Source organism: Macaca mulatta, chromosome X (assembly GCF_049350105.2).
Source record: "Macaca mulatta isolate MMU2019108-1 chromosome X, T2T-MMU8v2.0, whole genome shotgun sequence".
Taxonomy (NCBI): Eukaryota; Metazoa; Chordata; class Mammalia; order Primates; family Cercopithecidae; genus Macaca; species Macaca mulatta.
In genome coordinates this window covers 15,579,280-15,606,769 of record NC_133426.1, presented here as the reverse complement: position 1 = coordinate 15,606,769, position 27,490 = coordinate 15,579,280, and the positions used below count along the sequence as shown (strand labels likewise).

The window sequence follows — 27,490 nt, the reverse complement described above, 5'->3', positions numbered from 1 at the left end:
TACATGTTCTTAACTCCCTCCCAATTATATATCCAGCTCAGACTTCTCTCCAGACTCCAGGCTCTTACTTTCAATTGTATACTCAACAATTCCATGACATCTCAAATCAACATTCCCAAATCTTTTTCCCCCTAACCTTCTCTATCAGCAGTCTACCCCATCTCAGGGAATGATAACACCTGGCTTCCAATTGCTCAGGCAAAAAAATCTTGACACTTTCTCAAGTTCTCTCAACTTCTGTCACCCCATATCCAATTCATCAAGAAACTCTGATAGCTTTATCTTCAAAATATATCCAGAATCTGATCTCTCACCACTTCACTGGTACCGCCCTGGTGCAAGCACCATACCTCCTGCCTGAATAACTATAATAGCCTCCCAGCATGTCTTCCCGCCTACACCTGTCCCTTCCACACATACACACTAGCAGCAAGAGGGATAGACCCTTCTATGACCTAAGATTATGTTGCTTTATCTGCTCAAAATTCTCCAATGACTCCCCTTTTCCTCTCACATCCAGTGCCCCTTATCCTGTTGCTTGGTTTTGTTTTTCTACTGCTAGTATCACTTTTTTTTTTTGAGACAAGAAGACAAGCTTTTGCTAGATTGCCCAGGCTGCTGGCCTTGAACTCCTGGGTTCAAGCGATCCTCCCGGCTCAGCCTCCTGAATAGCTGGGACTACAGACATGCACACTACCATGTCCCACCCTAGTTTCACTTCTTAACATATTATATTGTGTCTTCTATTTATTGTCTGTCTTTCCCTACCAGAATATAACCTCCATGCAGGCAGGAATCTCTGTCTGCTTTCTTCCCTTCTGTATCTCAAGAACCTAGAAGAGTGCCTGACATAACAAAGGCAGTCACTGTATGTTTGCTGAATGAATGAATGAATGAATGAATGAATGCTATTACTCTTCATGTTGAAACCTCTGTGACCTTTCTGGAAGGATACCATAATTCTATTCATATACTCCCTACAGAAAGGGCATGTAGACAAGGTTTGTCTGCCAGGCCTTCCACTTCTTCATGTAGGGTGTACTATCTTCTAGTTTCCCTTCAGGTGGCTCAGATCCCGTTCACTCAAACTTCCCTTCTCTCACAGTGGTCTGGGCTTTAAGATTAAGCCTTCCTCCTCTTCTGCTCCCATTCAGCCAGTCTCCTTCCTGTTTCCCATGAATATCAGCAAGATGTCAGCAGAAAAGCTTTAGGTTAACCTAATTCCATTTTAAAAAGGTCTTTGTGATGTCCTGTTCCCTTCCTCATGTCCCCTCCATGAGAATCCAGGTTGAGAGACAAGTCTTAGCATTAGCTACATTCACCTTGTCCATTAGCTCTTTAGCATCACAACTTTACTCCCAGGTGACTTCAGCACCACTCTCTGCATTGGATAGATCATCCAGACAGAAAATCAATAAAGAAACGGCAGACTTGAACAACACTATAGACCAAATGGACCTAACAGACATAGACAGAACATCCTATCCAACAGCAGCAGAATACACAATCTTCTCCAGTTTACATGGAATATTCTGCAGAATAGATTATATATTAGGCCATAAAAGAAGTCTCAATAAGTTTTAAAAGGTCAAAATCATGTCAAATATATTTTAAACCACAATGGTATGAAACTAGAAATCAATGACTGGAAGAAAACTGAAAAATTTGTAAATAAGGAGAAATTAAACAACACATTCCTGAACAACCAATGGGTCAGAGAAGAAATCAGAAGGAAAATCAAAAAAATATCTTGACACAAACAAAAATGGAAATACAACATACAAACTTATGGGATGCAGCAAAAACAGTTCTAAGTTTATAGTGATCAACATCTACATAAGAAAAAAAGAAAGATATCCAAAATAAGAAGAAAAAGATCACCTCAAGGAATGTTTTTTTAAAAATAAATAAATAAATAAATAAAAAAAGAATAAGCTAAGCCCAAAGTCAGCAGAAGGAAGGAAATACAAGCATACCTCAGAGATGTTGATGATTTCAGACCACTGTAATAAAGCAAATATCACAATAAAGCAAGTCACGGGAATTTTTTGGTTTTCCAGTACATATATAAGTTACATTCATACCATACTATAGTATATTAAGTGTACGATAGCATTATGTCTAAAAATAAGTACATACCTTAATATAAAATACTTTATTGCTAAAAATGCAATCATCCGAGCCTTCAGCGAGTTATAATATTTTTGCTGGTGGAAGGTCTTGCCTCCACATTGATGGCTGCTGACTGATCAGGATGGTGGTTGCTGAAGGTAGAGATGGATGGCTGTGATAATTTCTTAAAATAAGACAACAATGAACTTTGCCATATTGATTGACTCTTCCTTTCACAAAATATTTCTCTGTAGCCTGTGATGCTGTTTGATAGCATTTTACCCACAGTAGAACTTCTTTCACAACTGGAGTCAATCCTCTCAAATCCTGCCACTGCCTTATCATTTAAGAATATGGAATAGTCTATATCTTTTGTTGTCATTTCAACAATGCTCACAGCGCCTTCACCAGGAGTAGATTCTATCTCAAGAAACCACTTGCTTTGCTAATCCATAAGAAGCAACTCCTCATTCAAGTTTTGTCATGAGATTGTAGCAATTCAGTCATGTCTTCAGACTCCACTTCTAATTCCAGTTGTTGCTTTTGTTTTGTTTTGTTTTGTTTTTGCTATTTTTACCACATCTGCAAATACTTCTTCCACTGAAGTCTTGAACACTCAAAGTCATCCATGAGGATTGGAATCAACTTCTTCCAATTCCTGTTAATGTTGATATTTTGACCTCCTCCCATGAATCACAAATGTTCTTAATGACATCTAGAATGATGAATCCCTTCCAGAATATTTTCAATTAACTTTGCCCAGATCCACTGGAAGACTCACTATCTATGGCAGCTATAGTTTTATGAAATGTATTTCTTAAATCTTAAGGCTTGAAAGTCAAAATGACTCCTTGATCCATGGTTGCAGAATGGATGTTGTATTAGCAGGCATGAAAACAGCATCTCTATCAGAGCTGTACATCTCTATCAGAACTCTTGGGTAATCAGATACATTGTAAATGGGAAATAATATTTTGAAAGGAATTGTTTTTCTGAGCAGTAAGTCTCAACAGTGGGTTTAACATATTCAGTAAATCATGCCAAAAACAGATTGTGAGTAAAGAGATTGAATCAGTAATCAAAAGCAAAGAAAAGCCCAGTGTGGTACAGGAATAAAAACAGACACATAGACCCATGGAAAAGAATAGAGAGCCCAGAAATAAACTCATGGATATATGGTCAACTAATCTTGGAAAAAAGTGCCAAGAATACACAACGGGGGAAAATAGTCTCTTCAATCAGTGGTGCTGGGAAAACTGGATATCCACATGCAAAAGAGTAAGATTGAACCCTCATCTTATACCATACACAAAAATCAACTCAAAATGATTAAAGACTTAAATGTAAGACCTAAAACCATAAAACTTCTAAAAGAAAACATGGATAAAAAGCTGCTTGACACTGATCTTGGCAGCAATTTTTTGGATATGACACAGAAAGCACAGGAAACAAAAGCAAAAATAAACAAGTGGGACTATACCAAACTAAAAAAGTTCTTCACAGCAAAGAAATAATTATGCAACCTTTGGAATAGGAGAAAATATTAGCAAGCCACATATTTGATAAGGGGTTAATATCTAAAATATATAAGGAACTCTTAAAATTCAAATTCGATAGCCAAAAAAATAGAACCCAATTTAAAAATGGGCAGAGGATCTAAATAGATATTTTTCCAAAGAAGATGCGCAAATGGCCAACAGGTATATGAAAAAGTGCTCAACATCACTAATCCGGAAAATGCGTATCAAAACCACAATGAGATGTCACCCATACCTGTTAGGATGGTTTTTATTTTTAAAAAAATGAATAATGAATGCTGGTGAGAATGTGGAGAAAAGGATATGCTGGCACATTGTTGGTGGGAAGTTAAATTGGTACACCTATTATGGAAAATAGTATGAAGACAGAATCCTCAAAAAATTAAAAATAGAACTGCCATATGACCTAGCAATCCCACTTCTGGGTATTTATCCAAAAAAAATGAATGCAAGATCTCAAAGAGATACCTGTACTGTGTTCCTTACAGCATTATTCATAAAAAGCCAAGATATGGAATCAACCTAACTGTCCATTAGTGGATGATTGGATAAAGAAAATGTGGCATACACATTCAATAGAACATTATTCAGCCTTTAAAAAGAAGAAAATCCTGCCATTTGCAACAAGATGGATGGACCTGGAGAGTATTATGCTAAGTGAAATAAGCCAGACACAGAAAGACAAATACTGTATGATCTTATTATATGCGGAATCTAAAATAGTCAAACTCATAGAAGCAGAGAATGGTGGTTACCAGGGGCTGGGAGGACAGGGATATGTGGAGACGTTGGGCGAGGGGTACAAAGTTTCAGTTGTGCAAGATTAATAAGTTCTGGAGATCTAATGTATAGCACGGTGACTATAGGTAACAATACTGTATTATACACTTACAATTTGCTAGCAAGGTAGATCCAGAATGTTCTCACCACACACACACACACACACAAGGAACTATGTGAGGTAGTATATATATATTAATTATCTTGATTGTGGTAATTATTTCACAATGTATACATATATCAAATTATCAAGTTGTATGCATTAAGTATATATAATTTTAAACTGTTATTCCTAGGAATATTTGCATTTCAAAAATAAATGCTCCAAAAGGGAAATGCTTACTTGTTAACAAACTCTCATGATATTCCAAGCCTTTATTCAAGATTTGGAACAGAACAAGAATATAATTTTAACAATAAGAAAATACAAAAAGAGGTAACCCTTTTACTTATTCATTCATTTATTAAATATTTATTGAACAAGTATTCTGTGCAGACACTGGGCTAGGCATTGGGGCTAGAGTAGAGAACAAGACAGACAAGATCACAATTCTTATGAGCTCTGGTTCAATATCTGGGTTTAAATGCTTTATGTGATAGCCTTAACATGAAGTCACATGAATTAACTGAAATTTCTATCCAATAGAACCCAGCATGTTCTCCTTAATTTTTAGACACTGATCATTTCTTTTTCTTTCTTTCCAGTGTCAGGGAGGAAGTATAACTTCTCCTCAACCCTTATAAGTTCATAGTTAGGACTGACCCCTGTAACAAAAGACAGATGAACAGCAGAAAAACAAGCAGTTTTATCAACCATGCAGAGCACATCACGTAAAAGAAATCTCAGTGACAGGTAACTCAAAGCAGTGGCTTAGAACTCTGGTTTATATAGCATCTTTAACAAAGAACCATAAATTTTAGAGAAGTAACACACAAAGAAAAGCAGTTTTAGGCTTCCAAAGGTGGGAAACCATGGGAAGGTCAATACATGGGAGTAATCTAATGGAGCAAGTTTTGTTTGTAGATTCCTCTGGTGCCATCTCTGAGCTGATAAGAGTTGTCTCTAGTAAGGGAGAATTTGTATTTTTAGGCAAAAAGTGTAGAGATGGGGAATAGAAAGAGCTCTTCCTCTGATTGCTGATTCTCATTTGCCTTTGGCTCAAAAATATTTATGTCAAAGAGGCATATTTTGAGGTGACACATTCTGGTTTCCTTCACAGCCAAACAGAAAGTACAAAGAAATGTTATGCTATTATCCCAGCATGAAAGAACTGTCGGGGGTTGGGGGTGAGGAGGAGGGTCTGTTTGGTTGGTTGGTTGGTTTTTATTTTGAAACAGAGTCTCGCTCTGTTGCCCAGGCTGGAGTGCAGACAATCTTGGCTCACTGCAACATCCACCTCCCGGGTTCAAGAGATTCTTCTGCCTCAGCCTCCGGAGTAGCTGGGATTACAGGCGCCCACCACCACGCCCAGCTAACTTTTGTATTTTTGGTAGAGATAGGGTTTCACCATGTTGACCAGGCTGATCTGAAACTCTGACCTCTGGTAATCCACCAGCTTCCACCTCCCAAAGTGCTGGGATTACGGGCATGAGCCACGGTGCCCAGGCGAAAGAACTGTTAAAAACAACCCACAAGATGAGAGTGAATCTTTGTAAAGAGTCTCTTCATTAAAACCCCTCCTCATAGCCAAAAATAAAAAATTTAAAAAAAACCCACAAGAGGCCGGGCATGGTGGCTCACGCCTGTAATCCCAGCAATTTGGGAGGCAGAGGCAGGCGGGCACGAAGTCAGGAGATCGAGACCATCCTGGCTAACAAGGTAAAACCCCGTCTCTACTAAAAATCCAAAAAATTAGCCGGGCATGGTGGTGTGCACCTGTAGTCTCAGCTAATTGGGAGGCTGAGGCAGGAGAATTGCTTGAACCCAGGAGGCAGAGGTTGCAGTGAGCCGAGATCGCGCCACTGCACCGCAGCCTGGGCGACAGAGCCAGACTCTGTCTAAAAAAACAAAACAAAACAAAACAAAAACAAACAAACAAAAAAACCCATAAGATAGGTTTGGGAAGAAAAATCTGATATCCTAAAGAAAGTCAAGACATTATATTACCATCCAGTCAACAAAAGACCTCACTAATCTGTGTTCTGGGCCAGACCCATCCATGGAAAGGTCAGAAATTGAACAAGCCAGAACTGATCTCTTTCTATTCCACCTGAGTCAGTTTTAGGGTAGGATCATGAGTTCCATTGGTCAGGCTGTGAGCCTCCTCTGTTCCTTATTTTATAATGTGATGATTGGACCTTTCACACATCTTCCCTGATATAATCAGTGTGCCATCCTTAGAGGAAGGCATTGCTATCTCCATTTTGCAGATGAGAAAATGAGGTTTAGAATAAAGTAATTTGCACAACACTCCCCCTAGTACAAGTGCTGATGCCAGCATATTAAAACCCAAATCTTCCTGCTTCCTGAGCTTACATTATTTTCTCTATAATACACTGCCTCTTGGGTCATAAATTTGTGAGATCATAATAAATATCTTTAAAATTCTAGTATCAGAATGGAAGGCACTCTTCTTTGTTTGGACAAGAAGAATCAAGAGAGGACTTAACTCATTCTTGGAGTTGACAGCAGTGAAAATAACAGCAGTGATAACAGAGCACGGGCAGATCATTTATTTCTTTCCTTCATCTAAGTTTCTTTAGGTGATAAATGGCAATGATGAAATGAAAAAAACAGCAAAGGGACACTAGAAAAATTAACCTAGTGTATATGACAATTTGACAGAGGAATAATAAAAATTCTTATGTTTCTTTTTTGTTTTTAGAGATGGGGTCTTGCTATATTGCCCAGGCTGGAGTGCAATGGCTATTCACAGGAACAATCATAGTGCACTACAGCCTTGAACTCCTGGTCTCAAATGACCCTCCTGCCTCAGCCTCCTGGGTAGCTGAGACTACAGGCATGTGCCACCGTGCCCAGTTCTCTTATTAATATATGTCTCATCTACATTAGCAAGACTATTATGCAAACACCCAGAAACTATAAACAACCAAAATATTTATAGACAGTGGTATGGATAAATGAATTGTATACATTCAGCAAATGAAATGTAAGGGCACTAATTGTGTTGTTTTGTTTGTTTGTTTGTTTTTTGAGACAGAGTTTCACTCCTGTTGCCCAGGCTGGAGTGCAGTGGCGCGATCTCGGCTCACTGCAACCTCTGCCTCCCAGGTTCAAGCAATTCTCTTGCCTCAGCCTCCCAAGTAGCTGGGATTACAGGGGTCTGCCACCACGCCCAGCTAATTTTTTGTACTTTTAGTAGAGACGGAGTTTCACCATGTTGGCCAGGCTGGTCTCAAACTCCTGACCTCACCCATCTCGGCCTCCCAAATCGCTGGGATTACAGGCGTAAGCCACCATGCCTGGCCAAAGGCACTAGTAAAAAGAAATAAATACCAACTAAAAACAATGATACGGATGAACTGATGAATGTTAGAAACTTGAAGGAAAAAAACACTACATACATTATTATGACATTTGTATAAAGCTCAAAAACAAGCAAAACTAAACAAATTGTTTAGAAATGCATCTGGTAAGAGTAATTTTTTGTTTTTGTGTATACATTTAGTCTTTTATAACAAAGCCACTTGTAGAAGTTTAACATTTAAAACTGAGTATCATCTTTCCTTTCCAGTAAACCAAAATTTAAAAATAAACAAGGACAAAATTACAATAGAGCATGCCAATTCCAAATGAGATCCTACAGGTTCTGCTGATTCTCCTAGCAAGTGGCCGGGCTCAAGTCGTCAGTAGGAGAGAATTCATTTTTAGTGTCATCTTAAACTGCAAGGATGCCTGGTAAACATCACAATTATTTTTCACCAAACTGATGCTTTAAAAAAAAAAAAATCACAATTAAACATACCAAAGGAGAAGCCATGTTGTCAAAATGCCCACTTCACCCACCCAAACATCTCAAACCTAACCTTTACTGACTTTCTAGAACCCCATTTTTAAAAATTCTTTTTTGTTTTTTTAAACAAGAGAAAGTAGACAAATGCATGTTGGTAAATGCTAATTGTCCTTATTTACAAAGAGACACAGTGTTCTTTCTGAGAAGGAAAAAAGCTAGAAGTCTATGCTCTACCACACAGGGGCCTAACACCCTTCTGCTTCCAGCAGAGCAAAGGAAGCAGATTTTTCTTTTTTCCCGCAGAGCTCAGTGGTGTTGGTTCCATACAGTTTTGTTGAGATGGACATGGATAAAGATGAATTCAAACAGAAAGGGGTAGAGACTCTTTTCCCATTGTGTATTGCTCAAGGTGCCTCTTCTTCCTCTTCCCCAAGCAGTGCAGACACTTATGGATGTGACACTACTTCTGCAAAATTATGAGAGTAAGATAAATCTAACATAGTTGACTCTATCTTGCCTCTAACCTCCAAGTTGTCCTTTGTCATTCCTGGGTATAGGTTAAGCTAATTTGAGGAATAATTTAGTTTAGAGTTTAACCAAAGCAAGGATGATAATAGCCTTTCCCAAAACTAAACCACCTTTGTAAAACTAATCAAGAGAGGAGCCAAAATTCTGCTAAATTGTAAGCATAAACAACTGTTCCAGGGGTCACAAGATTTGTAACTTCCCGAGCTACTTCTGCAGGTAACATCCTTACTGCAGAACCTAAGGTTGCCCTTTTGAGATATTTTTTCAGACTTCTGCATTTCTGATGATGAGATGACTCTACCCAGATGACTCTACCTGGACTGTGACTGCAACTCATGACTCAACCTGTCCTACGGCCCCCACTCAGAGGCTGACTCAGTGCACAGAGACCATTTTCCACACAGCTATGATTTCATCCCCAACCAATCAACATTGCCCACTCCCTAGTCCCCTGCCCGCCAAACTATCCTTGAAAACCCCTAACCTCCAAGCCTTTAGGGAGACCGATTTGAGTAATAACTCCATCTCCTGCGTGGCCGGCCTCATGTCAATTAAACTCTTCCGCTACTACAGTACCACGGTCTCAGTGAATTGATTTTATCTGTGCAGCAGGCAGGAAGAATCCGTTGGGTGATTACAGATGGCTGACAAATGCTGCTACCCCAAAATTTGGGATTTGGGGGATCAATTCTGACCTCTTCTGAAGAAATGGTTGGCAGAGTTTGTTATATCTCTGTTCTACTGTCAAAATCTTCTCACTGGCTAGTTCATGAAATCTATCTATTTCATTTTTTATTTCATCAGTATGTTCAATAGCTTCTTGCAGTTTTTTTCTCCCTTCTTCAGCAAGCCCAGAGAGGCTGATGTCTCTGCCTGTCTCAGAGCAGAAGGCAGTCTTGGTTTCTCCTTTTGAGGCATGAGTGGAGATAGGCATATGGGAGCCGTACTGTGAGGAAAGTCCAGGAACCAGACCATGAGTCTCCTGACTCCTTAGGAGGAAGCTCAGAAAACTCAGTAATTTGTTTTTAAAGAAGGGGAATGCAAAATTCAGGAGAGCAGGTATTTTGGTGGGAGAGGCAGACATCATGGAGGACAACCCAGATATTAATGTTCCAGCCCCTGTGTGTTTATATATCAATAGTCTTCACAACTTACACATATATTACACATTATATTTATTATTTATTTTATATATATATAATACAGTGTAATAAAATTTTAAGATAAAATATATTTTCTGTCATCATATTGTGGGGCAGTCTTAAAAGATCTTAAGATCATTGATCTTCCTTGATAAGCTAAGGATTTGTAAGAATTGAGAAGAGAAACCAAGTAAATCTAAATTTTGGTGCAAAGGGCCCAAAGTGCATTTCTCCAGCCAACATTTAGAGCAGCCCCATCAGCTGCTGCAGCAGTTTCCTGAAACCCAGGATCCCTTTCCCAACTTGACTCCAAACACCTCAGAATTACTGAACTGGCTCATGTTAGCTAGCCGGCTGGCTTCCACCAGATAAGACCATTTGATATATTATGTAACCATTTTAAGAGTTTATCTTTTGATTCACCAGGAAAAATCTTCAGTCCAAAACATTAAATAGGCATTTTTCAAAGACTGGGAAAATAATGAACATTATCAGCAATTTCCTGCCATTTTTTGTGTTCTCAATGCTCCACGGTGAGAGTTCATGAACTAAATAGGGAGTATTGGAAAAGCCTTTTGGAGCCTGGATTTATGATTGGGAGTTTCCCTTCTGAGTGCAATGCCCTGCACATCTATGATTTGTTTCAAAGAGAAATGGAACTATCTGACATATTTCTGACTTGGCTTTTAATTCCTCTTGTCCTCGTGTTAGTCTCACATAGAAAGTGTAGAGGAGAGATGAGGAGTAGGGAGGAGAAGAGGTGGGGACAGGAAATGGGAAGTAGGAAGAAAAGGGGAACTGTAGAAGACAGGGAAGGGGGAGGGAGATGGCGAGAGGGAGGAGGAAAAGGCGTGGCGAGAGGAAGTGGGAAAGGGAGTTGGGGAGAATAAGTCACAGACTGAGCAACCACAGTTCCACACACTGTGCTTGATTATTTCCATAGAGGTCATCCCATTTACTTCTCATAATCTGTGAGCTGGATCGGGAAGCTTGCAACTCAGTAAGGCAGAAGCCTTAGATTCACACAGTCAATAATATTGGATGCTCTGGTTTCTCTTCAGAACAAATAAATCTTTGGCCTTTTACTAAAGATTTCCATGGAGAGGAACAATTATTAATTAATAACCAAATTTTTGAGGTCCTGCTTAGGCAAGGCCAAGTAAATAATAATAAATAAATAAATAAATAAATAATGATTGGATTAAACTCTAGATCTTTCTGCCTCTGAAACCAACTTTCTCCTAGTGCCCACCTCTGGGAACTGGAATTCCCAAAGGCAGTAATGCATTAAGGAGCAGGGGTCTGGAGCAATAAGATGGGGACCCCAAATATGCGGGGCATGCAAGGGCAAGATTAAAGGAAACTAACAAGGAATGGTGAATTACCTTGGCGTTAGCAACTTCCTGAGAACTAAGCTCTGGGAGAGGGCTACCCAGGCACCACAACCATTAATACAAGAATGCAGCTAATGACAGCCTACAAGGAGGCAGGGTAGGAGTCACAATATATCACCCACCCTTCTCTACCGCCCTCCTCCAAAGTTCCTCCATGGAAAACTCTCATTTCCCACCAAAAAGAAGAGTATTTGATCATTTTTGACTAGTCTTGCTAACAATTTCATTGAAGAGAAGGTAACAAAAGAAATGCGACAGACACTTCATTCTGAACAGTCAAGAACAATTGATTAAACAGAAGTGTGAAGAACCTTTGAATAAAGGGATTGATTGTGTTATCTGAAAATCCAAAGGCAAGGAAGGTAAAACTGGATGTAGACTTTAGGAAAACACATTTCTACTGATGCACAGAAAAGATAGAATCACAGAAGAAATAGTATCAGGGGACTCTAATCCAAGCTAGAAGCTCTGAAAATATACTTCTGGCTATTTAATAAGAATACCGTAGGTCAGGCAAGGTGGCTCATGCCTGTAATTCCAGTACTTTGGGAGGCCGAGGTGGGCAGATGGCTTGAGCGCAGGTGTTCAAGACCAGCCTGGACAACATAGGGAGACCCTGCTTCTACGAAAAATACAAAAGTTAGCTGGGTGCAGTGGTGCATACCTGTGGTCCCAGCCACTTGGGAGGCTGAGGTGGAAGGATTGCTTGAGCCCAGGAGGTTGAGGCTGCATTGAGCCGTGATCATGCCACTGCACTCCAGCCTGGGCCACAGAGCGAACCCCTGTCTCAAAAACAAAACAAAAACAAATAAACAAACAAAAAATTGTAATACCATTTAAAACTAAAGTAGAGAAATAATTTAATAAACAAATTGTGCTGTGAGTTCAGGTGTTTAAAAGGATAAGAAATGACCACGGCAACCTTTCCCACCTCACTTGGACTCCAGAGAAGGTTTTGAGCATCCTGAACAAGGTGAAATTTTCACATACTTGAGGTCAAAGCTTGGGCAGGAGGGCTAAGGGCTCTCTTGATTATTTCCTCCGGGCCCCAGCAGAGTGCCACAGGCATAGGTTGAGAAATCCCCATGAGAGCCTGGAGGTGTCCAGGAGAAAGAAATAGAAGATGGCTGCTCAATGATCACAGGTATCCAGTCCTTCAGTCAGCAAAAAGGGAGCTCTTGACCTTTCTACACAATCCTTCCCAAGTTCCCAATGCAGGTGAGCAATTAGGGATGCAGAATATGCTAGGAATAGGAGCACGCATTTATCATCCAGGGTCCTGCCAGGAAACAGATGGCAAACTCACATGGGGTAAGTGAGAAAGGTTTAATGAAGAACTCTCTATAAAGGCAAGGGCAAGGTTAAAGGAAACTAACAAGGAATGGTGCATTACCTTGGGGTTAGCAACTTCCTGAGAACTAAGCTCTGGGAGAGGGCTACCCAGGCACCACAACCATTAATACAAGAATGCAGCTAATGACAGCCTACAAGGAGGCAGGGTAGGAGTCACCATATATCACCCACTCTTCTCTACCGCCCTCCCTAAAGCCCTGCATGAGCTGCACATTGCCAGAGGGCAAATGAGCCCTTATGTGGTCCATGGAACAAGGCAGACAAGGATGGAGAGTAGACCGGAGGGGCAAACAGAGAGTAGCCAGCACAATCATTCTAAAATTATGAGCATATGCATGGACTTAGCTACAAGGATATTCATCACAGCATTATTTGTAAAAGCAAATATATGGAAATGACCTAAATGTTAGATAGGGAGAAAAAAATGATGCGATACCCACATGAGGGCAGAGACTATCCTACCTATTTTTGTATATAAACTGCAGCAATTGGAATAATGCTTTGCATAGAAAATATTCATTAAATATTAAAAATGCTAGTGTGGGCCGAGCGCGGTAGCTCACGCCTGTAATCCCAGAAGTTTGAGAGGCTGAGGTGGGTGGATTCCTTGAACCCAGGCATGGAGGCACATGCCTGTAGTCCCAGCTACTCAGCTATCCAGGAGGCTGAGGTGGGAGGATTGCTTAAGCCGGGGAGGTCAAAGCTGAAGTGAGCTGTGATTGCACCACTGCACTCCAGCCTGGATGACAGAATGAGACTCTGTCAAAAAAAAAAAAAAAAAAAAAAGCTAGTTTAGGGGTACATTTACAGACATGAAAATATGTTCATGATTCAGTTAAACAAGAAACAGGTCACAAAAATATGTGGTAATGATCTTATTTTATTTGATAGCTAGCTACATAGATAGATACAGAATACAGATTTGGAGAAACATACATGGAGATGGTTAAAGTGATGAATGATGCTCAGAGGGAGACTGTTTTGTTTGGGTTGGGTTGGGTTGGTTGGGTTGGGTTTGGTTAGATTTGGTTTGGTTTGGTTTTGTGCTTCAGTTTCTTATTTCTCTGTAGTGAATACAAGTTGTTTTTGTAGTAAGAAAAATACATCTTTTTTTTTTCTATTTTACTTATAAAACAGTGTTGGTTTTCCTGGTGTTTTCCTTTCCCTTCCCTGCATTATCTCTTGCTCTATAACCTTGAGAGTGGCAGCAGATGGCAGGGCAGGCATGTCGATGGAGGGGAGGGGAGGGAATCCCACCATATGGGAATCATGACTCACAGCTTTCACAGCTTGTGGAGCACCGAGGACCAAAATACATACAGAAGAGTGGAAGGGGCTTAGAAAAACCTCCTGCTCCCAAGGCTCAAATCCTAGGAAGCTGAGATTTATAGTACATGCTGAGGATGACTAAAAAGTATTTTTAAGCTATATTGGAAGAAAGATGAACAAGCAGGGAAGAGCATCACTGCTAGGTAAAGATGTCGCATTACCAGAGAGCAGGGAGAAGAAGCCTTCAATTCCCATTTTGCTTTAATCTCAACCATAAATAAGACTTTCTTCTTTATCTCTTTCTTGGCCATCATGATCACCAGCAGCAGCAGCAACATCAGCATCGTCACCACCATTAACATTGTCACCTCCTCCAAAATTACCACTAGTATCATCATCTCCATTCCAGATAAACATCCTAAGAACAGCAAATGTCTTATCCTCTTATATACGCTGGAACATTCACATAATCCTACGTAGTTCAGTAAACATGAATTGACAAAGACGAAGGCTCTCTTATTAAATGAGAAGATAACATGATGCTGGTAGGAGGAGGTAATATATTGGATGAAAAGTTTGTAAACTTTGAGCCAACATTTCAAAGGGAGAAAACTTTGAATCATGTATCCCCCCATGTTTATATGTATTTATTTACAAATTATATACATGTTCTACCACTATAATCCAATATTATATACATTATAACATACATATAAATTAAAATTTTTTAATGTTGCCATGAAAAAGATAATTTTTGGGTGGTTTGCACACCCTGCATGGGAAACCACTATTCAACATGACAGTATCAGAATCAAAAGTTTTTGAAATAAACCTATAAAAGGAGCTATAACCAATAACAGGAGATTAAATATAGATGAAGATCAAATGCTGCATTTTGAATTCCCAAACTGAGCCCAAGTTGAGGAATTTAATATGCAAGCACAGTCTTGTAATGCCAAAACATCACCATCAGATGACTTGTAGCTCTAGTGATTTAATATGGGTGGACTGAGCAATAAGCAGCATTTAAAGAAAATCCAACCTTGACAATTATTCAAATATACCAGATGGTGCCCTATTCCCGCTACTATCACTATTTAACATTGCTGTATTAAATTGTTGTATTTTCTTTCTAGGGATTTCTTGGAACAAAATAAGGTATCAGAGGGCAGGAGCAATATGTGCTTGTTTCCATCACTTTTGGAAACTGCCTCAATACCCAGGCAACCAGAAATTTTCAATTACCCAAGAGAGCCCTGTTTCTCATCCCTATGGGGATCAGTATCGTAGGCTCTGGGTTACTAGTTATTAACCACATCAGAAGGGGAAGAAGGAGGGGGCCATCCTTGGTAATTCACCAGTCTGGTCTCCTTGCACCATTCTACTCAAGCCTAGATACTGATGTCATAATTTGAGGTCAGATTAGGGAACTTCTGCAGAAACCGTCACCCCCACAGAAGGGAGACGAGGCAACCAGAGTGTGCCCTGAGTAAGATAGCACTTCAGCCATAGTGGCTTTATGGAAGGTGGTATGAGAATAGATAGAACAAAGACTTTGGAGTCAGACAGATCTAGGATGGAATCCTCCATCTGCTGCCCGCTGCCTGTGTGACACTGGGCAAGCAACCCAACTTCTGCATTATAAAATGCAGTTAGGAAAATATCATAATATGTTTTAGGCTTATTGTGAGCCTTGGAGATAACATTTTTGGAGCATCAGCCACAGGATCCAGGCTCACCATTTACTTGGTCCTGCATACATTGTAATACCTGAGACACTAGTTTAAAACACAGATGCTCAGGTTTCTCTGACGGCGTAAACCCAGGGTGGGTCCCTGCCTTTGGGAATCTATATTTTTGAGAAGCCTTGGCAGGGTGAGGTGGGTCACACCAGTAATCTCAGCATTTTGGGAGGCCAAGGCGGGAGGATCACTCGAGGCCAGGAATTTGAGGCAAGCCTGGGCAACACATTGAGACTCCATCGCTACAAAAATAAAGATAAAAATTAAAAAATTAGCCAAGCATGGTGGCATACACCTGTAGTCCCAGCAACTTGGGAGGTGGAAGCAGGAGGATAGCTTGAACCCAGGAGCTCCAGGCTGCAGCAAACTAGGATCCTGCAACTGCACTCCAGCCTGGGTGACAGAGCGAGACCCCATTCTTTAAAAATAATTTTAAAAACAGAAACAGGAGTCCCCTTCTACCTGCCCCAGGTGATTCTGATTGTGAAACAAGTTTAGGAACCCCCTAACCAACAATTATTTACCATTATTGTGAGCATTGGGATTGGTATTTTTGTTACTTCCTGCCCACCACTGTGGCACAGCTTTCCAGTCCCAGGGCACCATGGTTATGGAGCTGGCTCACTTTCTTCCACCAAAGGCACTGCATTTTTCTTTTCTTTTTTCTTTTTATTTATTTATTTATTTATTTTGAGACAGAGTCTTGCTCTGCCGCCCAGGCTGGAGTCCAGTGGCACGATCTCGGCTCACTGCAAGCTCCGCCTCCCAGGTTCACGCCATTCTCCTGCCTCAGTCTCCCGAGTAGCTGGGACTACAGGCGCCCGCCAACACGCCCGGCTAATTTTTTTTTTTTTCATTTTTAGTAGAGACGGGCTTTCACCGTATTAGCCAGGATGGTCTCAATCTCCTGACCTCATGATCCGCCCGCCTCGGCCTCCCAAAGTGCTGAGATTACAGGTGTGAGCCAGCGCGCCCAGCCGGCACTGCATTTTTCTACTCTACTTCCCTCCCCCAACCCTAACCTTCCAATCAACCTGCTCTTTGCCATTTGTCCCAAGTGGATGGATCATGTGAAGGCTTTGAACTGAAAATGACTTGCTGAGTTATGTATGCAGACCAGGGATATTTCTTAAAAGGGGCATAAACTAGAGAAATTCATTCTAAATAATGACAATCCTGGCTCAGTGGGCGATGTTTTGAGAAAAGAGATCTCTTAATCCCTTCCATGGCCTACTTGCTGATTCACTTGCATGTGCATAGGAATCACGTGGAGATCTTGCTAAAATGCAGATTCTGCCACTAGATACCATATTTAAGGTAAGCCTCTGAGATGGCATTTCTAACAAGCTCCTGAGTAATGCCATGCTGGTGGTCCAACGACATTTTGAATGTCAAAGGACGGTTAATGGTGAAGCAAAGAGAGCTACATCCCCAAATGCTTAGAAACTTACCAACACCTAGAGCCTAAAGTGATCATAAATGTTGTAGAAACGTTTACATTTTTCCCCTGAAGTTTCAACCATTTAAGCCTATAAAACAAATTGATAATACAAAGATTAACAGAAAAAAAAAAAGCCATAAATATTTATTACATGCTGGGAGTCATACAAAATATGAAAACGCAAAGAAATGGCCAGATGGTTGATGCTTTTGTACCGTCTTAAGGTTACAGAAAGAATAGGGGTTTAGAGCACGCAAGTCATGGGAGGTAGAGAAGAGGAAGAAAGGCACAGAGCAAAGGCCATCTTTTTATGTAGATGAAACTTCACAGGGAGCAGCCCTCATAAAGAATAGATGGTAGCCTGTGGTGAATGTTTCTGTCAGACCTTTAAAGGTGTCAGGTTCTCAGTCAATCTTTCCTAGATGTAGACAAGGGAGGAGCCTCAGAAAAAGTCTGGCTGTTTATTTCACCAATGCAGATTTTCTCTGCAGATGCAAATCTCCTCCACAAAAGGCAGTTTTGCTGGGCTATTCCTGCCTTCAGGCCTTCTGAATAGCCATCTCGAAATATGTCAGAAAAGTATATTTGCGGGTGAAATATTTTTGGTTTGCTTTAATGTCTAGAATCTATTAATTTAGTAAAAGCACCAACAGATAGGGCCTGTTCCTAGTACACACACACACACACACACACAGACATACAGACGCACTCCACCAACAAACACCAAATCAGAACATTAAAAAAAAATCATTACTTTCCACCAGGCAGAGGGTACTGACGTCAAAGAGCTTCAAAATTTACTTTAAAAACATTTATGCAGTAATTTTAAACAATTGTTTCTCAACAATTATAAAGGTTAAGCAAAAGCACATAATGCTGTTTTACACGCGATAGACCATACAAGATCACCTAGATAATTGTTGATAAAGCCAGCACTCCTGGAACCATGAAATTTCCATTAGCCAGTGTGGCACAGTCAGCTCTACAAATCTGAAAGGTTTGGAAAACATTCAACTACTGGCTACTGCTGTTAATGTTCTGTAGCAAGTTAAAGCACAATGTGAAACAATAAAATACTGAATGCAAGAGCTGGGAACAATGGAGCACAGTCCTGGCATTATGCAATCTGAGCAGTAACCTAATTGTAACTCTCAAAGGTCTCTACACAGCCACTGGCTGGTCTAAACTGTTACACAGTTCAAACTCCTTAGCTGCAGTTGTCTTTGGGAAGACCAGCTCTACCTTGGATGTGTGTGTGTAAAGCTTCAAGGGACTTGGATATTCAGGGTCACAAATGTCTTAAGTGATCCTTCAGTTCCACCCATCACCTCTGAAAGCCGGCTTTGGCGCTTGCACAGACCCAAAGCCTCTGCCTAAGGCAGCTGGAACCTCTCAGAACAACATGGCAGTGTTTGTTTATAACCCGTTTAAAACTGCCACCACTCTTGAGAGGACACCGACTATGCCCCTGGCCTGGAGTCCACGTTGCCCTTTGCCCAGAAAGCCTTCCTCCTCTCCCTGGAAACCTGACTTTTTAGCCTCCAGCTGCTAAGCTACCAGTCTGAGCAAAACAGCATCAAGCAACGTCACGCAGAAACGTTAACTGTGTCTGCGGTTCTGCCTGTACCTTTGGGAAGACGGTATTATACTCAACTAGAAGGCTAGTCTTCTTCATATACTCCAACTCATTACATTTTAACCTCTTGTGACTTTTTAAAGTAGAAAGGACAAAGGAGAAGCAGCTTGTTTATTGTCTAGGCTGAGACAATGGGACAATTGTGTAGTTTATCTCTGGTATTAAATGCATCTCTCAGGTTTATTTGTGCTTCATTTTAAATTTTTATTTATTTATGTATCTGAGATAGGGTCTCACTTTGTCACCCAGGCTGGAGTGCAGGGACTTGATCTCAGCTCACTGCAACCTCTGCCTCACAGGCTCAAGCTATCCTCCCACCTCAGCCTCCTGAGTAGCTGGGACTACAGGCACGTGCCACCACACTTGGCTAATTTTTTAATTTTTTAATTTTTTTGTAGAGATGAGGTCTCACTACATTGCCCAGACTGGTCTGGAACTCATGGGCTCAAGTGATCCTCCCGCCTTGGCCTCTCAAAGTGCTGGGACCACAGGTGTGAGCCACCGCACCTGGCCTATGCTTTAACTTTTGATTGATCTGCAACACTCATACAGAAAAGTGCGCAAATTACGTATGATCAGCTCAATGGATACTCACAAACCAATTACATTCTTTCAATCAGCACTCAAACAGGAAATGGAGCACTACAGCATCCCGGAAGCCCCTTTTGTGCCTGTTTTCAGTTGCTGTTCCCCCAGGGAACGACTATCCTGACTTTTAACACTCCACAGATTAGTGTACTTTCAAACTTTAAATTATTAACACCAATTTTTGTAAGTCGGGTTTTTTTTTTTTAATAGTAACTTAAGGATCCTAATATTAAAGTCTTTTTTTTTTAGGCCAGTCCAATTGCTATGGACCAAATCATGTCCCCCCAAAATTTATATGCTGAAGCCTCAACCCCCCAATGTGACTGTATTTGGAGTTACGGACTTAAAGAGGAAATTAAGGTTAAATGAGGTCATAAGTGTGGAGCCCTAATCAGATAAGACTGCGACCTTGTAAGAAGAGAATAAGAGAATGAGATTTCTATCCTCCAACCCCCACCCCTACCCAAGTGAAGACACTGGGAGAAGGTGGCCATCTGTAAGCCAGGAAGGGAGCCCTCACCAGCAACCAAATCTGCACGGGCCTTGATCTTGGACATCCCAGCCTCCAGAACTGTGAGAAATAATATTTCTGTTGTTTAAGGCACCCACTCTGTAGCACCTATTTTTTTAAAAATGTATTTTATTTTCTAAATTAATTTTATTTTTTGACATTTTTATTTGTTTTAGAGAGAGTCTCAGTCTGTCACCCAGGTTGGAATGCAGTGGCATGGTCATTGCTCACTGCAGCCTCAAACCACTGGGCTCAAGCAATCCTCCTGCCTCAGCCTCCTGAGTAAACTGTATTTCACTTTTTTGAGTAAAAACTTTCGAGTAAAGTTTATTACCAAAGACCAGCCTCTACATTTCAAAATAACACATTGCTTTTTGTCAGTATTAAGAGAAGTCGGCACACAAAATTAATTTAATACTGTCCAGTAAGAAAAGTGGTTTTATTAGATAAACATAATGAGACCTATGAGCAAAGTGCTGGGGTGCAAAGGCAAGATCTCTCTCTTCTATGAAATTCATGCTTTACTTGGAAAGTTTCCATTATTCCACATCAATGGCAGGTATTAATGGCATTTCTAATGTAGATTTAGGTGCCCTGACTTTGAAGTAATGCAATAAAACCTGTCCTTGCCACTGCCTTTGAAATCAGGGTGGTAGCTGCAGTGCCTCACACTAAAAGTAGATATCCAACACATGTTGTTGATTAAAGAGGTGCCTGGAGGATTGTGAAGTGTAGCTGGAGTGAGAGAGGTGCCAAGAGGTGGCTCTCTTTAATTAACACTCTGTTGGGAAGAATTCCGCACTCCCAGTGGAATCACCCATGGTACCCAACGGGAGTGCAGTGATTCTATTTGCAAGCCAGTGTGATGAGAAGTGTTTCCACTGAGTCATATTTTCAAAAGCCATCGTTTTTCCCTCCTGTAAACAAACACCAATTAATGTGTAAGATGTAACTTTCTTAGAGTTGAATAAAAATAACACAGCAATCGGGTGATATGCAATTTGCCACTTGTACTTTTAATTTACAGACCTATTGCATGCCACTTGTGTTGGTTAAAGAAACAAGAAATAATTAGAAAGGTAGGCTAATAGGGAGAATAAGATGTTTGTGATATCTGGGTCTTCCTCATAGCTCAAAAGACACTGTTTATTATACTACATCCAAATATAAAACAAATGATCTGTCTCCAACATAAACTATTTAGACTGAAAACCAGCCAAATGAAAGCAGCTGCCACTAGATTAAAAAGTCATTTTCTCAGCCAACTCAGATTAAAAAAGAAACATTTTATGAACATATTTCTTCAACTCAAGCAGATTTTTATTATTCTCTGTTTCAGCTGCACATAAAAATAAAAACAGCATCTCCTGGCATGACCATTTGCTAGAAATTTAATTTCAGATAAACAGATGGTGCTGAACTAAAAATATTAGCAGGGTATCATCTGTAAAATTCAAATCATTTTAGTATATGTTGTCTTTAGTCTTTTTAAAAAAAAAAACAGAAGTTTCTTTTTATAAATTGATTACACTAAAATGTAACAAATATTTATCTTCAAGAATGTTGAACAAGGGGCAGTTGGCATTTCTCTTGTGTCCCCTACCTCTAGGGGCTCTTTAAAAGAAATACATTTATAATATACTCTTCCTTTTCTTACTTCAGGACCCTGAGATAAATCTGGATACAACTTTTTAAAGGCCACAAATTGAAGTTAGAATTCTCTTTACTGGTTGATTTACTTGCTATTAAAGGCTTGGGCACATTTTGTGCACCTGGGGACCCAAGTTCTATATGACCAACTTCAGTGAAATGCATGGATGCAGATAAAGGAGAAAAAGGCTGGCACTGCAAAGAGCTGAAAGATAGTTCCCCAAATTCCATTGGGAATTAAAACAAAAAATTAAAATGGCCTCTCCAACTGCTCAGCAAAAGTTCTAACCCAGGACCAAAAGCTACAGCAACTGTGGGGACCAACAAAGGCTCTGTGATTCGAAGCATGAATTGGATTAAAGCTCATTTTCATTTTGTGCCATCTAACTGCACAGCATACATCAGGTCAAACCATGTTAAATTGCCAGTATTCAACCAGTTTTGACCACCATATGATTCAACCTGATATCTAGGTTGCTTCCTAAGACCACTATTTCTAAGCCTGCCCATAGTACAAGAACATTATTCAATGAACATAATTAAAGACAATTAAAGACTCAAATCTGAAATCAATAGTCTATGGTCATAAATGCTAAGGTATTTTTTAAAAATTGAGTCAACTTTTGCTGCCACCAGCATCCATAATTGTGAATTAACTAGTCCAGATAAATAAACAGCTTTAGCATTATATTCCTGGGAAATAGAAAAAGACAGATCTTTATATGGAAATGTATTGCTAGCCTCAAAGGGATTAAATATGTATATGTATATTTAATAGTATATTATATATTTAATATTATATATATAATACTTCTGGATGTATACTATCTTAGTATAAATAAGTGATTTTTTTTATACTAAGTGATTTTCAATGCAAATTGAAGTTAGAATCCTCTTTACTGGTTGACCAGCGAAAATTTTATGGCAAGGTCGCTTAACTTTGGTACAATTGTCATTTTGGATCAGATAATTCTTTGCTGTGGAGCTGTCCTGTGCATTGTAGGATGTTTGACAGCATCCCTGGCCTCTACCCACTAGATGCCAGTAGCACCACCCCTCTCCAGTTAGGATGCCAAAAACATCTTCACACATTGCCAAATTCCCTTGGTGGGTGGACGGGGCACGTCCTTAACCCCTTGTTAAGACTTGAGAAGATTTCTTTAAGGTCTTTACTCAGTAACCAACCTATTCTATGTGTTTCTCTACCTTATGAGGGGGACAACCTCACCAGAAATAATATTTTTTCAAAGATTTTTGGTTAGGTTTGCCAGGCTTAGCAAATTAAAAATAGAGGATGCCCAGTTAAATTTGAACTTCAGATAAACAACAAATAATTTTTTACTATAAACATGTTCCAGGCTGGACACAGTGACTCATGCCTGTAATCCCAGCACTTTGGGAGGCCAAGGCAGGAGGATCGCTGGAGCCCAGGAGTTCGAGAGCAGCCTGGGTAACACAGCGAGACCCTGTCTCAACAAAAAAGAATAAAATAAAAATTAGCCAGGCATGGTGGTGCACACCTGTAGTCTCAGCTACTCAGGAGGCTGAAGTGGGAGGACCACTTGAGCCCAGGAGTTTGAAGTTATAGTGACCTACGATTGCTCCACTGCACTCCAGCCTAGGAGATAGAGTGAGACTCTGCCAAAAAAAAAAAAAAAGTTCCAAATATTGCTTAGTGTTTAATCTGGCAACCTTATTTTCAGTGAACTGCTAATACCATAAAAAAATTACTATAAATAAATCGCCAATTCATGACAGAGGAAAACAAGATTAAACAAAATGACAAAGATAACAGTTCACAGTTAGTGAGTTATAGTGAAAACAGCACATATTTTGGAGCCAGGTATCTGAGGTAGAACCTGACTCTGCCATTTTGGAGATAACTTAGGCAAGCTAACTTATCTGAGTCTCCCTTTCATCTTTTATTTTTTAACAAATGGTGGGGATTGGGGATGGGAGAGGGAATTAGAATTCTCTTACTAGTCACTGTTAAGACTAGTAAGATAATTACTTACTGGTATTATTATTATCATACAAATCGCCTCCTAAATGTGAATTGTATGATAAAGAGAGGTAGCTCTTTAAAGGTGATGTGAATAGTATGTACCATTTCTAAGCACTTGGTACTCTTTGGATATGGTGGGCCGTAGCCCCAGACATAAACCACAACAGATGGTTCATCGGCTGGCACCACACTGTCCCAGATGTAATCTAATAGGCTACAGGCAACACCTGCTGGGGTCAAGAGGGGAAGAGGAGAGATCTGAGGTTCCTGTCCGCTCCTCCCTGCCAGTCATGCCTGACTAACAGCATCTGAACCACCCACTCAGGGCCCTTTGAATAGTACTGGGAGCATACACTGAGCAGGGAGGCAAAGACCTAGAAAAAGAAACAACCTGCAGTTGTAGGGCCATGGAGTTCTCCTCTTACAATTACCTTGCGGTTGGTCTGATAATGTTGAAACTTTATTAAAGCTTTTTTTGAAAACGGTACTTCCCTAGATTTCTGTTTCTTCATCTGCTAAAGGAAGAGGTGGGGCAAATGAACTCTAACGTCCATTTCCACTTTCAAAGATTATGTGACTTCTCCCTTTGAAGACCCAACAAAAGTCTCACTTCCTCCTGAAGGGCTCTGCGATGGAAATCCTGCCAACACTAATCTCTCCCTTAGCTTTTACTGTCTTTACCATCCATTAAAGAAAAATAAAACACACTTTGAATATATATGACTTGTATTTGTCAATTAAATATTTGTAAAAAAGCACAGTATGATAAAAAATTTTAAGTTAGAATGACTAAATAAAAAAGCTCACTTTGTTATGCAGTAAATCAGAGTAATTTACAAGGGCATATCAACAGCCAGTAAATAGTGAACAAAACTGAATTAAAAATAATATTTATGGCAGGGCGCAGTGGCTCATGCCTGTAATCCCAGCACTTTGGGAGGCTGAGGCAGGTGGATCACCTGAGGTCAGGAGTTCAAGACCAGCCTGGCCAACATGGCAAAACCCCGTCACTACTAAAAATATAAAAAAATTAGCTGGGCATGGTGGTGTGTGCCTGTAATCCCAGTTACTCAGGAGGCTGAGCCAAAAGAAGTGCTTGAACCCAGGAGATGGAGGTTGCAGTGAGCTGAGATTGCACCACTGTACTCCAACAGAGGTGACAGAGAGGGACTCCATCTCAAAAATAATAATAATGATGATGATAATAATATTTATAAAAACAAAATGAGCCATGTGCAGTGGCTCACACCTGTAATCCCAGTACTTTGGGAGGCTGAGATGAGTAGATTGCTTGAACCTGGGAGTTCCAGACCAACCTGGGCAACATGGCAAGACCCCATCTCTACAAAAAATACAAGAATTAGCTGGGCATGATGGTGTGCACCTGTAGTCCCAGCTACTTGGGAGGCTGAGGTGGGAGGATTTCTTGAGCCTGGGGTGTCCAGGCGGCAGTAAGGAGCAATCACACCACTGCACTGCAGCCTGAATGACAGAGCAAGAGACTGTCTCAGATGAAGAAATGAAACAAAAACCAAAACTACCATGAATTACTTCATACAATTAGAAGATTCTATTACACATATAAAGTGATATGTTTTGGCTGTGTCCCCATCCAAATCTCAAATGTAATTCCCACGTGTTGTGGGAGGGACCTAGTGGGAGGTAATTGAATCATGGGGGCAGGTCTTTCCTGTGCTGCTGTCATGGTCGTGAATAAGTCTCATGAGATCTGATTGTTTTATAAGGGAGAAATTCCCTGCACAAGCTCTCTCTCTTTGCCTGCTGCTATCCATGTAAGATGTGACTCGCTCCTCCTTGCCTTCCACCATGATTGTGAGGCCTCCCCAGCCACGTGGAACTGTAAGTCCATTAAACCTCTTTCTTTTGTAAACTGCCCAGTCTCGGGTGTGTCTTTGTCAGCAGCATGAGAACAGACTAATACAGTAAATTGGTACCAGTAGAGTAAGGCACTGCTGTAGATACCAGAAAATGTGGAAATGACTTTGGAACTGGGTAACAGGCAGGGGTTGGAACAGTTTGGAGAGCTCAGAAGAAGACAGGAAAACTTTGGAACTTCCTAGAGACTTGTTGAATGGCTTTGCCCAAAATGCTAACAGTGATATGGACAATAAAGTCCAGGCTGAGGTGGTCTCAGATGGAAATGAGGAAAGTGTTGGGAACTGGAGCAAAGGTGACTCTTGTTATGTTTTAGCAAAGAGACTGCTGGCATTTTGTCCCTGCCCTAGAGATTTGTGGAACTCTGGACTTGAGAGAGATGATTTAGAGGATCTGGTGGAAGAAATTTCTAAGCAGCAAAGCATTCAAGAGGTGACTTGGATGCTGTTAAAAGCATTCAGTTTTATAAGGGAAGCAGAGCATAAAAGTTCAGAAAATTTGCAGCCTGTCAATGCTATAGAAAAGAAAATCCCATTTTCTGAGGAGAGATTCAAGCTGGCTGCAGAAATTTGCATAAGTAGCAAGGAGCTGAATGTTAATCCCCAAGACAATGGAAAAAATGTCTCCAGGGCATATCAGAGGTCTTCATGGCAGCCCCTCCCATCACAGGCCTGGAGGCCTACAAGGAAAAGTGGTTTCATGGGCCAGCTCAGCCCCCATGCTGTGTGTAGCCTGAAGACTTGGTGCCCTGCATGCCAGCCAGTCCAGCCATGGCTGAAAGGGGCCAATATAGAGCTCAGGCTGTGGCTTCAGAGGGTGGAAGCCCCAAGTCTTGGCAGCTTCCACATGGTATTGAGCCTGTGAGTGCACAGAAGTAAAAAACTGGGGTTTGGGAACCTCTGCCTAGATTTTAGAGGATGTATGGAAATGCCTGGATGTCCAGGCAGAAGTTTGCTGCAGGGGCAGGACCCTCATGGAGAACCTCTGCTAGGGCAGTGCAGAAGGAAAATGTAGGGCCAGAGCCCCCACACAGAGTTTCTACTGGGGCACTGCCAAGTAGAGCTGTGAGATGAGGGCTACTGTCCTCCAGACCCCAGGATAGTAGATCCACTGCCAGCTTGCACCATGTGCCTGGAAAAGCCACAGACACTCAATGCCAGCCCATGAAATCAGCCAGGAGGGAGGCTGTACCCTGCAAAGCCACAGGGGTGGAGCTGCCCAAGACCATGGGAACCCACCTCTTGCATCAGTGTGACCTAGATATGAGACATGGAGTCAAAGAAGATCATTTTGGAGCTTTAAGATTTGACTGCCTCACTGGATTTCAGACGTGCATGGGGCCTGTAGCCCCTTAATTTTGGCCAATTTCTCCCACTTGGAATGACTGTATTTATCCAATACCTGTACCCCCATTGTGTCTAGGAAGTAACTAACTCGCTTTTGATTTTACAGGCTCATAGACAGAAGGGATTTGCCTTGTCTCGGATGAGACTTTGGACTGTGGACTTTTGAGTTTATTCTGAAATGAATTAAGAGTTTGGGGTACTGTTGGGAAGGCATAATTGGTTTTGAAATGTAAAGACATGAGATTTGGGAGGGGCCAGGGATGGAATGATATGGTTTGGCTGGGTCCTGACCCAAATCTCAACCTGAATTCCTACATGTTGTGGGAGGGAACTGGTGGGAGGTAACTGAATCATGGGGGCAGGTCTTTCCCATGCTGTTCTCATGGTAGTGAATAAGTCTCACGAGATCTGATGGTTTTATAAGGGGGAGATTCCCTGCACAAGCTCTCTCTGCCTGCCACCACTGATGTAAGACGTGACTTGTTCCTCCTGGCCTTCCACCATGATTGTGAGGCCTCCCCAGCCACGTGGAACTGTAAGTCCATTAAACCTCTTTCTTTTGTAAATTGCCCAGTCTCAGGTATGTATTTATCAGCAGCATGAGAACAAACTAATACACAAGGTATACAAATTAATAAAACAAAT

The 27,490-nt window shown here is 40.8% G+C and overlaps 1 long non-coding RNA gene and 1 other non-coding gene across 2 annotated transcripts in view; one reads left to right on the top strand and one right to left on the bottom strand.

Annotated features, from left to right (window-relative positions):
• Window positions 1–27,490, bottom strand: part of LOC144338543 (uncharacterized) — a 232,773-nt gene that overhangs the window by 159,965 nt on the left and 45,318 nt on the right. The window lies entirely within an intron of this gene.
• Window positions 11,056–11,170, top strand: LOC114675301 (U5 spliceosomal RNA). Its single transcript, XR_003726366.1, has one exon. It is a non-coding gene; the product is annotated as a U5 spliceosomal RNA (small nuclear RNA).